We start from the raw sequence: 13756 nt of genomic DNA, 5'->3' as shown, positions 1-13756 counted from the left end.
AGTCCATCTCATTCCGTAAGTTTGCCTTGTTTCTCAACAAGTTTGTGAATTACTTGAGGATGTGAAGTAAACTTTCTTCTTCCATCTCTTCCACCACTTCCAGAACAGTTAAACACAAAAAGCAGATCAACTGGTTCCGCATCAGGGTTCCGCGTGTTTGCCTACCAAGCGTATGAAAACCTTCCCAAATTAATGGATAGAAAACACTTTGGTAATCAGAACAGTGTGCTGCATCTGGGAGGGAGGGGATTTTTCTTTTTCATTTCTCACGTTTGCGAGATCCCGTGTGTGTGTGTGTGTGTGTGTGTGTGTGTGTAAAACAATCCATGCTTCTTTCACCCTTGGTTAAAAATTTTAATGGTTTCATACATGATTTCCCCAAGTGAAATTTCCATTGAAAATGGAAAATACTCAATTTCTGTTTGCACTAAGTGGTTTAAAATGCGTGACAATTAACAAATGAATCACAGGCAACCTCTTCCTGTAACTAATGCACTGCAAGCCAGCTTCATCAATTACAGCAAGGATACAATATCCACTTTCTCAAACAGCCAGGTTTCTTAGACCTCGTGCCTTTCTGTTTGTTTGCCTTCCTATTCTCTTTCTCGGTGCTCTCTTCATAAATTGTCTCCAGCAAATTATAGCAAAGGTGTCTCTCTTCTCTATTGCCACTTTGCAATCTATACTTAACTGCGGGGTAACAGCAACGAAAGCCATAACTAACAGCGCCGACTCCAGTCTTCTAAATCTGCAACTACAGCTTGGGAAGAATCTTCTATCAGGGTGTTACATGCTAGATTTAATGTGGATGTTGTAGTCTGAAGCGAAAATTATTTGTACAGCTGGAATATAACATTTGCATAAGTTACAATTAAAAGGGAAAATATAATTACAAATTTTCAACTTAATTTGAATGGTTTTTAAAATGCTCATTTGGCATAGGCAACAGCTTGCAGGCAAACAGAACGCAGACTCAGAGTTGCGTCCCTTTGTCTGAGTAGCAGGAGTGAACTCATTCTGAAGGGTTTGCTTTAACCCCTGAATCCCAACATAACCAGCAGTGAGGACCTCAGGTACAAGGCACTGTTGGTTTTCAAAACGGGATTACGGCATACGCCGCAATTCACAAATATTTGCATCTTTTAATTGTTTCTAAAACTGAAGTGGCAAGTGGCATTGAACAGGAAGGTTCTTTCTCTTGTGGAGTGAATGAGCAGTGGAATTTTAACTAGTTTCATTTCCTTTCAGCTCTCAGATCTGAGATCTGTGGTCACATCTCCTGTACAATGTGTTCCTCATATCACAGTCTCTTTAATGGCTCCAGTTTCTGATTTTTTTTCCCCTCCTTAATTACATGTCTTTTTCTTGTAGCTACTTCATGCTGAAGGCACGTCATTCTTCCCAGATGTGGGCTCTGCTAGGTGTCCGTGCCCTGAGTCGGTTTGTTCGTTTGTTTTCAGGGTTTCTTTCTAAGAAGCAAAGGAATCCTTTTATTCTCTTCAAACATGAGAATCCAAATTTTCATAAAATCCTTTGTACAGCATGTGTACTTGAAACCCTGCTTCCCCAAAGTCATGGTAACTGTGATTATTATGTAACATGCATTGTGTCGCATCAATAGTTTTGAAAAAGAGAGAAAAAGGAGAAAATTATTCCATTCAGTCTTTCTCAGAAGAAAAAAAATGCATCCAAAAAGACCTATGAACAGGAAAAATTTGCTATTATTATGAATTACACAATTAACTATGCCTATCTATGTTTTTGATCCTAGTTTTCACAGCAATCTCCAAATAATGAGACACCAGAACATACTCTTAGGAAAAAAAAAATCATAAAAACCGATCCTTTGTTCTATTTGCCCTGGAATCTGAAAAGGAAATTCTGTGGCAAACAGAAAAACATAAAGGAATAATATAACCTTATTGTATCTTTTTCCTGAGAAACTACAAAGGTGCTCCGTTGATTGAGAGTATTATTAAGTAGCATGATTTTTTTTTTAATCATAGAAACCCTGTCTATTTATGGGACAATGAGCGGACCATCACACCACCTTCAGGACAATGAGCTGCTGTGTGGAGTTACCGGCTGAAAGTAACAAGAAAATTACTGAAGTGATATTCTTGTGCACAGTCGTCTTCTATACCATAGACCTAGAATAACTTTATCACTCAAAACTGAGGTATGAATTTAAAAAAAATGTATGTGTAGATATTTTATTTATGTTGGATACACATTCATTTTACCTATACTGAAAACATTCCAGTATTTTCATGAATTTTATACTGGGACCTATCGGCTCCTGGCAACCTCCAGGTCCACCAGCTTTACCATTTCTTTTCTTCTTGGTGTATTGCAGAATATTGTACCAGACCCTAAGTTTATATTCAAAGTCATAATAAGCCAGAAGCAGACCATTTACTAGAATGAATGGTATTTCCCAAATTGTAGAACATTTACCACTAGGGGGATCATTTTAGTTGCCTCCCATCAAATATTTACATTGTTATCTATTTATTTTTTTAAATATAATATCACATCAAATGCTTGATTTCACCAATTTTATTACTTAGAATTATTGCCTTTTAACTTGCTTTAAAGAAAAATGTGGAGGAAAAATATCACAGATGGTATGCAGGCATAGCAAAGTCATCAAAGAGAAATCATTTCTCTATCAGGGATGAGTTCTTAATTTTAAAAAAGAAAGGCTTTTTTCACACAATTTTTAAAGAAAATTAAAACCTGAAGAAAGAAAAAAAACTACTTTACTTTTTACTTCTCTCCTGGATGCATGGAAAACATTTCTCAAAAAGAGGAAAAGCACCACAGCACAGTGATTTTTCCTTGATATGCAGAGAGTAGACTCGGAGCAGGCATTCTCAGGAACATAGGGGAATTCTTCCAGAAGGTACCTCACAAGCAGCCAGGAGAGGCAGGGGTAAAGAAGAACCTTGACAACTGGTAGACATGGTGCATGTTGCTTCTAGTAGCTCAGAAGGTCACATCAGGGCAGGACTGGGGTGAGGCTGACCATCAGGTGAGAGCTACCCATGAAGAAGACCCTCGATGGAGTCCCCCAGAGGTGGAAGTGAATGAATGTGCCTGAACAGGCCAGCCGTCCTCCTCTTTCCACACTCCATGCACTCCATCAGCTGTGCTTCCTCTCCCTCTCTCCTTCTCCCCCCTCCCTGCCCTTCTTCTCTCCTCCTGACTTTTTTTTTTTTTTTAAGATTTACTTATTTATTTGAATGAGAGACTATGGACTCTGAAAAACAATCTGAGGGGTTTGAAGGGGTGGGGGGTGAGAGGTTGGGGTACCAGGTGGTGGGTATTATAGAGGGCACGGATTGCATGGAGCACTGGGTGTGGTACAAAAATAATAAATACTGTTTTTCTGAAAATAAATAAATTAATTAATTAAAAAAAGATTTACTTATTTATTTGAGAAGTGGTGGGGAGGGGCAGAAGGGGAGGGCGAGAGAATCCAAGCAGACTCCACACTGAACAGGAAACCCAACGAAGGGCTCGATTTCACAAGCCTGATATCAGGACCTGAGCCAAAGCCAAGAGTCAGGGGTTCAACCAACTGTGCTACCCACACACCCCGCTTCTCCTGTCTCTCATTGACTGAACTAACTACAGTAGCATAGGAATCTATTATATCATTATTTACTGTCTTTACATAAAGTTTTTTGTCTTTTCTTCTGAGTTTGAAATGGAGATGATTTTAAAGCTTCATATTTCCAGTTCTCTAGAAAGGCTGGATTAGGGCGCCTGGGTGGCTCAGAGGGTTAAAACCTCTGCCTTTGGCTCAGGTCATGATCCCAGGGTCCTGGGATCGAGGCCCGCATCGGGCTCTCTGCTCAGCAGGGAGCCTGCTGACCTTCCTCTCTCTGCCTGCCTCTCTGTCCACTTGTAATCTCTGTCAAATAAATAAATAAAATCCTAAAAAAAAAAAAAAAGAAAGAAAGAAAGGCTGGATTAGTCTAAGAATAGCCTTAAGTTGGTTTTCACTTATACATGGTTCTAGAATATATATTCTGTATGATTCAGGACCTCTCCCACCCTCAAGATTGAAAATAGAGCAATAATTAGTGCTGGAGCAAGGGCACTCTTTTCCCCTTCTTGGTGGGAAGAATAATAAAGGTAATATAAGAATAATGAATAGGGATGCCTGGGTGGCTCAGTTGGTTGGGCAGCTGCCTTCGGCTCAGGTCATGATCCCAGGGTCCTGGGATGGAGTCCCACATCGGGCTCTTTGCTCAGCAGGGAGCCTGCTTCTCCCTCTGCCTCTGCCTGCCTCTTTGTCTGCCTGTGCTCACTTGCTCTCTCTCCCTCTGTCTCTGGCAAATAAATAAATAAAATCTTTAAAAAAAAAAAAAAGATGAATGAATAGACTGGAAGAAGACAAAGACCTATAGGAGGGATGCTTCTGAGAACCATAGCATTTTGATGTACTTTGTAGTATTTTGAAGAAGTCATGCCATTTCAAATGGTAATCAAGGGAACTCTAGAGTAATTTACTATGAAGAGAAAACAGAACATTCTTAGAATATTTCTTAAAACCCTTTCCCATGTAAGCTATACCTCCTAGAGCAACTGTTAGAATGAATGGATACGATAGAGCAGGGGTAGTCATGTCAAATTCTTCAGAGCCCTGTAGTAGCTGGAGGCAGAGGGGAGGAGCTGTAAGGTAAGGAAAAGGCATTATGGGACAAGCTCTCGGGACTCCACCATCCTCTCCAACCACTGCAACTCCATTGTTCCCTGTTTTCTATGTATGGGAATCACTACAGAATCCATTTTTTAAATAAAAGGATCCCCCTGTTTTTAAAACTTGGAAAATCATGGGAATAGAAAAATTCATGTTCCTAGATTGACCCTGGGAAAATAGAACAACTATAAGGATGGTAAATGTTTCTTCAGGCTGATCATTTCTTTTTTGATTCCTCAAAAGGCTCATTAAGCTCTGTTCTGGTCCTCTGTGACTTTGGAAATCTTTTCTTACTCCCCATACCCCCTGCTCCTTGTGGGGCGGAAGAGAACATAGATCACATTGATTGGGTTACTCTCCTTACAATTTTATGTAAATTTGCCAAAGAACTAAGATCTCTGTTCTGACAAGAGTCAGGCAAGTCTAAATAGTTCTCACAGACAGAGCTGACAAAATTCACAAGTAGTTTGGGTCTAAGAGACTCATTAATTTCGAATAGGCGTTTGATTCCCAAAGGGAAGACATACTTCATCAGTTGGAGCATTGTGATGTCACAGAAGAACTTCATTAGTGTGCTGGTTAGAAGGGAGTCACAAGAATAAGTAAAATTAAATGTAAATAACTGCCTAATTAGGTGTCCATGAAAACTGAAGAGCCTCCAAAGTCATTAGAGATGACCGTGCCAGGCAGGCAGCTTCTCAGACTAAGAATTGGTGCTTTCATAACCTTCACAGCAGGAAGATGGATGAGAGATTCCACTTAGGTCCCAAGAAGACTTGTTAACCTGGATGAAGCCATTCAAGGCAATCAAGTGTGACATCATCCCCAAGGTTGAGGTCCTCTGTTGCAGTAGTCCTAGACCTTCTTGAGGTCATTCTAGTAGAATAGAATACTACTCAGGGCACCTGGGTGGCTCAGTCAGTTAAGTCTCTGCCTCCAGCTCAGGTCATGACCCCAGGGTCCTAGGATAGAGTCCCACATCAGGATCCATGTTCAGCGGGGAGTCTGCTGTTCCTCTGCCTCTCCCCCCCACTTATGCTCTCTTTCAAACTCTGTCAAATAAATACATAAAATCTTTAGAAAAAATAAAAAGGATAGAATACTCGGGAATCACCTCCACTCAAGCCGAGGCAGGGGTGGGAGCAGGCATAAAATGAAAGGAAATTTTATCACAAGGAATGAGCAAAAGGGAACTGATTCTGAAAAAAAGGCATTGCAAGTATTTAGCTCACATTAGAACCATGCAGATATAGCCTTGTGCCAACCGATACTACAAAAGTTAATCCACAGACCAAGCAGACATTAAATAGACTTTAAACTGTAAGTTGAAACCTTCCACTTGATAGAACATTAGAGAGCTCTTTTCTCCTGCACTATGAGGTCAAAGCTGTTGTCATCACTCTTGCCTTTCCATCCCCACCCTTGCCTATCAAATAATGTCCTAGGTTCCTAGCACGCATCAAGGACTCTTCCAGACCCACCCCACTCTCCCTTCCCCACCTTACCTCTCACCTGTCATAGGCTGACCCCTTATAGATCTTGTAGTCTGTGCTTGGTCTAGTTGTGCCCTTTTATCCAAAGTCTCTGAAGGACAAAACAATATTGATCTTTCAGAGTCTAGTTCAAATTTTTCTTCCTTCCCTGAAGAGTTCATTATTCTTCCTTTGTGTTACAGACATATTTCAAGCATCTACTTTTAGCATCTTATTTGACCAAGGGTGTGGGGAAAGCAGTTCTCCCTCAAGCCTATGGTCAGATCTATCTGCAGAAGTCTAACATTCAATGGTGTGCACCCAGGAATTATGCACACGGGGCACTGAGAGGGGTCATTGAGTAGGTAACAACCCCGGGATGACAGGGGAGGGAGGATCAGAGGACAGTGTGGGACTGGCCTCCTGCACCTGTCCCCACTCCACCCTCATGGATACATGTGTAGGTCATATCAACTGGCATTGAGAGCGTGAATTCTAAAGCTCAGTGCCTGCATTCAAATTTCAATTCTGTTACATACGAGTTGCCTTGAGTGAGTCAGTTAACCTCTCTAGCTTCAGTGGAGATGGTAATAATAGCATTCCTGCCTCATGGTTCTGTCATGAGAATTATACAAGTTAATGAACACGAAGCCCCCAGCAGGGCCTGTCACACAATAAGCATCATATAATAAGCACCAGCTATTATACTTAGGAAGAGAGATGACAGTTAAGTAAAAAATTGAAAATGCTATAAGGCCTTGGGGCACATGCAGCACTAACTTGGAACCACTAAGTTGAGAGAAAACAAAATCTAGGTGTTCTTCCCACCTCTACCATTGACCAGAAACAGCACGGCACTTTGAAGTGGTGGCATCTAGTGGGACAGGAAACAGAAGGCTCCTGGGCTTGACAGGGACAGTTGCACTCAGAGAGATGGAGTCTCAGCAGAGACAGCAGCAGGGACCATCAGGAGCCATGGCCATCACTGTGTGGGCTTTGTGGTACCCAGAGGTGAGGTCACAAGACATCCAAGATGGCCAGTGAGTGCAGAGCAATGTGAGTGACAGCAGGAGCCTGGTTGAAGTGAAGCCACCCAGGGAACAAGGCAACTGTGTCAGCAAAGGCAGTGATGACCACATAGGAAGGGTCAGGACTCAGCAGAACCCACAGGGTGAGACGCTGGACTTACCCACATGCCCATGGGAACTATTCCGTGGGTCCACCGGAAATCCTTGGGAGGTGGGGTTTTACCAGGACACAGAGGTCCTCTATGGGTCTGATGTTCTCAATTCCTCAGATTATCACTGGTGTGACTTTATGTTTACAGAAAGGGAATACTGAGACATCATTAAAAGCACAAGCTTTGGTTTCAGACAGGTTTGCACTTCCACTAAAAGTATTTACTTGGCATCTATCCTCTGCCTCAAGCCCTGCTCTAGTCAGTGGAAATACCACAGTGAACACGGCAAATATGATTTCTCCTCCCATAGAGCTATCTTAGAAAGGGACCACAGACAAGAAACAAGAAAACAAATCAACAGGGTCTTGCCTGTTTAGGAGCTGTGAAGGCAATAATATGATGGTGTCCAGATGATATGGTGTCCAGATGGGGTAGAGAGAGCTACTTACATAGGGCAGCCAAGTTAAAGTCTCTCATTCACAATGAGGGCTAATAGCCACGGAAGATCTGGGAACAGAAGGTGGGACCCTCCGGTAAAAGATTTGGCATATTAGAGGAACAAAGGAAGGACAGTAAGTCCAAATAACAGTCAGCTAACTGTGGTGTGGGGGCCAAATCTGGCCCGCTACCTGTTCATTAAATAAAGTTTTATTAGAACACAGCCACCCTCGTCCGTTTGTCTGTAGCAACTTTCAAGCTATAATAGCAGAGTTGAGTAGGTAGATGCCACAGGGATTTTATGGCCTGAAAAACCTGTGAGAATTCTATCTGGCCCTTTACAGAAAGCCAGATGACCTCTGGTCTAAAGGCCAGTGAACAAGCTGGGTGAAAGCAGCAGGAACTGAGCTGAAGGGGTGCTGGCAGGCAGCAAACAGCAGACACTACAAACTTGGATTCTATCCCCCATGTGATAGAAAGCCCTGGAAGGGTCCCGGCAAGGGAGACGCGTGATCTGCTTCATGTTCTTCATTTTGGGAGCTTTATGGAGAGCACTGCGGGGGCCAAGTGGCAGCAGGGACAGCGATTAGACAGACACCGCTGAGCCCTGTGAGAGAGGAACGTGCCTTGCATAAGGTTGCTAGTGGCGCAGATGGAGACAAGGAGTCAAGATGGAATGTCTCAGGTATAACCGGCTTGAGACTCCCCACTCAGCTGGGCCATGGCAGGCAAGTGACTATGTCACTCTCAGCCTCAGTTTCTCGCCAGTAAAATCCTCACACCGGTATTGTGTAGATTAAATTACAAAGGCGCCCGAGGTATCAAAAAGTCAGTGTTCAAGAGATGTTGGCGTTACTGTTCTGCTGTTGAGGCACTGATATTGACTGCTGAGGCCCACAAGAACGAGGTCCCAGCGTGGACCTTGCTGGGCTGCGTCTCTCCTAGTGGGATGCCTCCGTCCCTGATGAGGCTCGTCGGTCTCCCAGAGACAAGGATGCTCTTACTCATCGTTATAGCCCCCAAATGGTGCCTGGCACTTAGTGAATGGTTAATAAATGTTTGTTGATTAAACTACCAAGTTTTTGTTTTTGGTTTTGTTTTTTTCCCCCAAAAAGGAAAATAATTATTCATTCTGCCATTTTCACCAGAAGTGTTTTGTTTTAAGGCTTGATATGGTATATTTTGATGACACAGAACATTCTGAAGATAGAGAAGTAGTTGTCTCTAAGGAGAGCTAGTCCCCAGCATCCCCTCTGGTGCAACAGGGAACTCAGAAACTGCCCCCAAGAACCTCCAAGCTGACAAGATACATATATGATGATCATAATTATATATTAAATCTGGACTAAGAAGTCACCACGTACAAGAAAGTCAGTCATATCAGACAGATCTACATATCAAAAATCTCTGCCACAAAGCAGACCCAGTAAGAGTCAAAAACCATTGTTCTAAGTGCCAAGTTGTTTTCAGACTTCTACTTCAAACTAGTTGGACATCCTGAAGCCTTGTCCAGACATATCAAAGGAGCTCCTTTCTTACATTATTACCTTGTTTCTTTTATGGATTCATTATTCTGGCTATAAAACTAAAAGGATCTCTCCCAAAATTGAAATTTCTGAATTTTGGGTCAACTTTCTTGTCCTTTGACACACCATTTACCAAGAAAGACTGGAAATCTATCCTTCACAAAGGAGTTAAGTTTTGTCATCATAAAACGACCAGTGCTGTCTGCACAATTGTTTCAAATGAAATTAAGTATGACATGTAACGTTGACAAACACATTTTCGAATGAAATATGATATCCATAAAGTAGATACATACTTTGTGACATTTTTACTTTTATTTAAAAAAAAAGGGTCAAAAACCACTATGGTTGTACAATACATAATTATGAAACCCTGAAAGGGCCAAATAAACTGTTAATAGACATATCACCTGTGTTTTCATAGTTGTTATATGTATCCTTACTACACACTTATTGCTCTATCTAAAAAATGAATTAGAATTCCTTAAAAATCAAAATAAGATGGAGAGAATGTCTCAGTAGTGGTCACCAAATCTAGAAGTATTCTATGCAAACTTACTAATTTAGCCAACAAACTCCGAAAGCATAGGAAATTGAAAATAAGAAAAATATTTAAAATAACAGTATTAAAATGAGAACCCCTTACAATAGTAAAGGAAAAGGTGGAAATCCTTGAAACATCAGTGAGCAGCCATGAGGAGGGAGTTGTTGTTTTTTTTTAACACGAAGCCTGGCAACTCACAAATAACGTATGTTCCATATTATGTGGCAGTTGCTATAGTAACAACCTTTATTTTCTGAAACAGTACACAGATGTGTACAACATACTAACTTGCTGGTTATAAATTACGGCTTTTCCCATAGTTCAATAACTTAAGAATTCTACGTTTCTGAAATCTCAAAAGTTCTGTTGTTATTAAATTTCTTTTATGAGATAATTTTCCTTGTACTTTCAAAATGAGAGTGTTCCCATACAGGCTGAGAGAAAGAAGGGATGAGAAAATGGGGTATATCAGAGAGTAGCAGCAGACTGAGGTCCGTTTTCTACAGAGTCTGGACGAAACCCACTGAAATGAGGACATTATTTTAATGAATTAGGCGTCATGTACAATAGTGAAAAGAAATCAGTCGCTAGCAAAATGATGTTACAAATAAAGTTATGAATTGATTTTTTATTACAAGGTGTCATATTTACAGTTTTAAAATAAATGAAGATTATTTCTTAGAAATGTTACGAACATTAATATAATTTTATAAGCGACAACAGTGTGGGGGAATGAATTAGGCTAGTTATTTGACTTCAAGTGAACTTTTTTTGAATCTTAAGAAGGCCTGAGTCTGGGAAAAATGTCTATTCCTCTATTTAATAAGAGATAAGTATCTCTTTGTCAGGTGACAAAACAGAAAACAGAGTTTTACTGATTGGGATATTTTTCTTTTTGTATTTTAACCCTTAATCTACAAATATTTATCCAGTGCCTTCTATGCACAGGGAACTGTCTGTGCCTAGATGTGTACAGATATGTGTAGAAACATAAATTATAGAAAAACTGAGTTCTGGAGATGTTTTTTCCCTATTCTGAAAATTTACATATGTTTTCCATTTGCCGGATCTGAATACTTTCTTTAATAGACAGTTCAAACTGTAGATTTTTAAACCCTGTCAAAGAGTCATCTCTGCAGCATTTTTCAGGCTCAAGTTTACCGCCTGGGAAACACGTTTGAAAATAAGGTTATATATTTAGCATTTGCAGTTAAAAGTCAACTTTCTAAAATTGTGTGTCTGTGTGTATATACACATTTATATATATACCTATATGTTTCATATACATATACATTTGTACACATGTATACATCTATATATATTTCTAGATACAAGGAAGGGTGCAAGTATCCTCCTGTAGAAAGTAACAAAGTAACAAACACCCCTAACTTAGAAAGTCCAGCAATTACAATGCTGATAGATTTACCTAACAAACACAAAACACTTGGAAATGCTATTTCAAGTGACAATACAGTTAGATTCAAATTCAAAATTGTCTTATAGGAGCAATGACAGGATGTGAAACAACTGAATACCATGCAGACAAGAACAAATCATTTTGAAAAGCTTGCACCATTAGTGGTTGTTAAAATTTTGCTAATGCTTTCCACACACATACTCCTTTATGTATCATTCAGAGATATATTAAAAACAGGACCATGACTAATCCATTCAAGTCCTTACAATATCTCAGAGAGAGAGAGAGATTTAAGTTATCACCTAATGGGGGCTTAGAGGCTGGAACTCGGAACCCAACCGAAAAAGAGTACTTCACTGTTAGATGCATTTTAAAAGTATTACTTAAATTACATTTAAGTCATCAGATAATTATGAACTTTCTTCTCTTTTATATTTATATGGCATATTTATTGAATTGCACAGTATGCTTTTACAATAAAGTGCTTTTTACGTTGCCGCCTTTGTTCATCCAAAATAAAACTGACAGTTATCCTTTTATAAGCTATTCCGAGAACATTTTCTCTTCTTTGAAGCTGATTGATGCACTACTTTAAATGTTCCTGCAAATATCTTTTCAATTCAAGTTTTTGCATAATGTAATAAGAAGATAAAAGAATTCTATACTTCAACGAGAGACATTACAAAGCAAGTAGAGACATTATCAAGGGCATTAACATGCTCCTAATAGCAATAAAACCTTTTAACTGTCTGATGTAGAACATGCTCCCACCAAACCACCACATATTATGGTAATTGGCTCCAATTTCTGAATCTTACATTGTAAAGTTACAAAGAGTTAGGTAGAACTGAAAAACAAATCCAGAATGCTCATCTTGTTAGCGTTCCCACTATAAGATATTTGCCTGCTACCTTGAACAAGGACTGGTTTGGTCTGTGGTGCTGTGCTTTCCTGTGCTATCATATTTTCACATCCTGTCTCATTTTTATTCCTCTTGACTCTGATATAAATACACATTTTTTCCCAAATAACCCTCTTCTAACTCCAAAACATCACAGTAACAAAAATAGCATTTTTCTCAGAATTTCAGTGTAACAAATGGGTTCTCTGTTCATGCCTGTGTCACATCTCATTCACTTTATGTGTTCTCTCATCACAGGAAGATGCAATCGGGGAAAATATTCCATGAGGGCACTTTGATTTTTCTTTACAACACACTACCAAATTACGTGAGTAGCCTTTCCACTGTGGTTGAGAGGAAATATAATGTCCAACTAAAGTTGAGCCCAGATTCTGTTAAATTAAATAGCAGAGGGGGAAAAAAAATAGTTCTTGGCTTTATTCCTCTTAGATGGGAAGCAGGGCAGTGGGGAATTGACACGAGTCGGTCCTTGGTGATTAACCTGCAGTTTATGGTTGTGTTTCCAGGTGACGCGCCCATCGTGCAGGAAGCTTCTCGCAGGCTGTGGAGAGCAGCCTGTCTGCTTTGAGAAGTGCAGATCTATCAGGATCCAGAGTCGGGCTCTGAAAAAGCTGTCATTTCATGTCTCTAAAACAGCCTCTGATTTAATGTACAAGATGTCAAGAAGTAAAGGACAATAAAATAAAAGCCAAAAAGGAGAACCATTTCAATTAAGAGTCATTTCTGTACCAATTCTTGGAAATCTAGTAAAATAAAAACTGTCAGAATCAATCTGTGTTTAAAAAGTTGATTTTTGTGGTGCTCACAGAGAAACTGCAAGACAGAAAAAAAAATACAAATTATTAACAGAGCAATTGAAGCTTAAAAAATTCCTTTCTCACTAGGTAGATATTCGGTTGTTAAATTTTCCTAAGGGACCTAGAGAAAGTGTTTGCATAGAAGGTGCTGGGAGCTGGGAGAGAGGAGGAAAGAAATAAATCCTCATACAGAAAAAACCAACAAGTGTAAACTGCGGTCCTATAAGGACTTTCATGCATTTCCAAGAATTTAATATTTTGATTGTCAATAATTAGAAGGCACATGTAAGACTTTGGGAATTTACCTTTTATTGTCATGATTTTCTAACGGTGTTTGAATGTCCCTTTCAGAGAAAGATAAACATTTCTTCGAGGACTGCCCTGTCACCCCAGTAATCGAATACCTTAAAGGTGAAATGAGAAAAAAAAATCTTGATGAAATTTGGGGTAACCTTTTAGCTAAGAGTATAATAATAACAAAGATAAAAGCATCGCCAAAAATAAATAAATAAAATTCTACCAAATGTGACTTCCTATGGAAGACACAACTTTTTAATTTTCATTTCTTTTAAAAACATGATATTTAAGAAACATGCATTATAACTCCATCCTCCTCTTATCCTTAGAATTTTTATGATGTTATGCTTTTTATTGCACATTTTCTATTGAGAGGGAGATATGGCAGGGAAAGAAGGGGTGAATTCACTTGCTGTCCCCAACTGATTTGTACATTTCAGGGATATGCCCCT

General features: G+C 39.7%; 1 long non-coding RNA gene across 1 annotated transcript in view; it reads right to left on the bottom strand.

Annotated features, from left to right (window-relative positions):
• Positions 1–10484: 10484 nt before the first annotated feature.
• Positions 10485–13756, bottom strand: part of LOC106005784 — a 48651-nt gene continuing 45379 nt past the window's right edge. The window contains exons 3-4 of the long non-coding RNA XR_006601830.1: positions 13313–13411; positions 10485–13023 (exon numbers count right to left, since the gene is read on the bottom strand). This is a non-coding gene — a long non-coding RNA (uncharacterized LOC106005784). The remainder of the gene's footprint in view (positions 13024–13312; positions 13412–13756) is intronic.

This window comes from Mustela putorius, unplaced genomic scaffold (assembly GCF_011764305.1).
Source record: "Mustela putorius furo isolate JIRA1106 unplaced genomic scaffold, ASM1176430v1.1 tig00003853_pilon_pilon_pilon, whole genome shotgun sequence".
NCBI classification, from domain to species: domain Eukaryota; kingdom Metazoa; phylum Chordata; class Mammalia; order Carnivora; family Mustelidae; genus Mustela; species Mustela putorius.
This window is presented reverse-complemented; position numbering and strand designations above follow the sequence as displayed.